Genomic DNA, 2,500 nt, shown 5'->3' with positions numbered 1-2,500 from the left:
CAGGATAGAAATTGTGTTAGTCTTTTTACTTTACGATTTCTTCACAAGCTTTACAGTGTGTTGCAAGTGAGATTAATTTCAAAATGAAGCTCACAGCAAAGGGTTCGCCGGGTAGTTTAAGTCTTTTAATGCATGTAGCTTTTGTTTCTGTTCACTAACGTCACTTGGGTTCTTTGAAATCATGAGGTAACAATTTCATACAGTCTCACTTCATTGACATGTTCTCTGTTATCATTTTCTTGTTCATTTCTCCTTTAAATGTTGAGATATCTATATTCAAAGACGAAATAAAATCACTATTACCATCATCATCAGCCATAGAGTTAAGGATAATCAGCTAATCACTTAATAACATGCAGCAACAATCACACAGACGAGAAACACGAATACCAGCATCACTAAGGCGCCCCAGTTTACACAGGCGAATAAAACCAAGGCGCTTTCTTTCACTTCCCAAGCACAGTAGACGCTCAGACACGGAAATTCCACTCGTATCCATCTCGCCTTCTGTCAACAAACCACACACGCCACCATCCTTGCGCCAGCCTGCATTGTACTATTTATCCTGCCTCCCCAACCCAGCGCCTCTTAACCCAGCTTCTCCACGCGTCAAAAATAACAAGAACGACAAGCAGTGGTAACGGAGATTGAGAGGAGAAAGACAGAGAGAGAGAAAAAAAGAAACTACAAGCCTTCAGGAAGATTTCAGACGAGAGAACGTGAGAAAAGCAAGCAAGCATCAGATATGCTCGTAGAAGAGAAGAGAAAGGCAGAGGGGAAAAAAAAAACACACTGCTCGAGCAACGCTACCTGTGATAATCTGCAGGGAAACACAGGATTGGCAGGTGAGGAGAGAAGGGAGAGAGGAAAGCAAGAGGGGGATGGAGTACACTCGACGTGGAGGGAACGTGGAGAGTGAAAGAAAAACGGGTGTAAAGAATGAGAGGATGGAAAAAAGACAAAAAAGGAGGGCTAGAGAGAATGGGAAAGGAGAGTTAAAATGGAAAGAGGAGAGGTGTAGAAAATGAGAAAGTAAAAAAAGAATATGAGGAAAAAAGGAAAGAAAGGAATATGAATGAAGAATGGGAAAAAAAACTGGAAAGAATAGGAAAGAAAGAACAAAAGAAATAAGAACGAAAGAAGAAAACGGAACAGGGAAACAAAGAGAAAAAGAAAATGAAGAGTAGAACGAGAATGGTAAAAAGAAAATAGGAAAAAGGAAAAATGAGAAAAATAGAGGAAATGGAGAGAAAGAGAGAGAGAGAGAGAGAGAGAGAGAGAGAGAGAGAGAGAGAGAGAGAGAGAGAGAGAGAGAGAGAGAGAGAGAACAGAAGGAAAAATAAAGGAATAAAATACAGTAAAGGAATTGGGAGAGAAAAAGAAAGCGATTTAAAATTAATATAACCTTTTTTTTCTGGAGTGTGAGAAGAAAGGTTGAACAAAAAATTAGAAACGAGTGAAAGGTGAAGGTTACAGAGAAGGTCAGAGAGTGAAGAAAGGTGTAGACAGGCGTAGGAAGGTGCAGGATAGTGGAGACAGGAGAGTGTAAGGTGGCAGGTGAAGGAAAAGGAGACAGAACCAAGAGAGAAGAAAGAGATGATGAGGAAGAGAGAAAAGATGATGTGAGAAAAAGTTTGAGTGTGTGTGTGTGTGTGTGTGTGTGTGTGTGTGTGTGTGTGTGTGTGTGTGTGTGTGTGTGTGTGTGTACCGACTCATGTTTCGTTTGGTACACTAATTATACACAAAAAACAGAGCAAACATGAACAAAAAAAACAACAACAAAACAAAAAATAGAACTCGTCGTGTTTGTTTGTAATTCATATTTACACAACAAATAAAAAAAAAATGAACAAATAAGTAAATAAAACAAGGTAAAAAAAAATCCAGGTAACACGGCATAATTTAACACACACACACACACACACACACACACACACACACACACACACACACACACACAATAAAAAAGGAGAAAAAAAACAAGAGAACAGGAAGGAAACGTCTCATCACCTTATAATCAGTCTCTCCAAAACCACTCACTCGTTATTTCGTTTAGATATTGTTCAACGTCCATTTTTCTACGCAAGAGTGAACACTAAACCAAGGGCAACAAAAAGATTAAAACAAAAAGTAAAAGATCCACTCATTCGCCAATCTCCCTAAACATCCGATAGAGTTACCCAAAGGAGAGGGATAAATGTCTTGAAACTTCTGATGATGATGATGATGATGATGATGATGATGATGATGATGATGATGATGATGATGATGATGATGATGATGGTAAATAATTCAGAACTGTTCCAGCTTCTAACATGAACGATTCCAGCACTTTTTATTGTTTTTTTTTTCTTTTTCTTGTATTCGATTCACCTGTTCTAGTATTCCTCCATTTCTCTCTCTCTCTCTCTCTCTCTCTCTCTCTCTCTCTCTCTCTCTCTCTCTCTCTCTCTCTTAGTCCTTTCAAACATTTCCTGTGTCCTTCATCACATTTATTCTC

The 2,500-nt window shown here is 38.8% G+C and overlaps 1 protein-coding gene across 1 annotated transcript in view; it reads right to left on the bottom strand.

Moving 5' to 3' along the window:
* The window catches only part of LOC123509981 (protein unc-13 homolog A-like), a 417,157-nt gene that overhangs the window by 296,107 nt on the left and 118,550 nt on the right, over nt 1-2,500 (bottom strand).

The sequence above is a fragment of the Portunus trituberculatus genome, chromosome 28 (genome assembly GCF_017591435.1).
Source record: "Portunus trituberculatus isolate SZX2019 chromosome 28, ASM1759143v1, whole genome shotgun sequence".
NCBI classification, from domain to species: Eukaryota; Metazoa; Arthropoda; class Malacostraca; order Decapoda; family Portunidae; genus Portunus; species Portunus trituberculatus.
The sequence above is the reverse complement of the archived record's forward strand: the minus strand, read 5'-3'. Positions and strand labels throughout refer to the sequence as shown.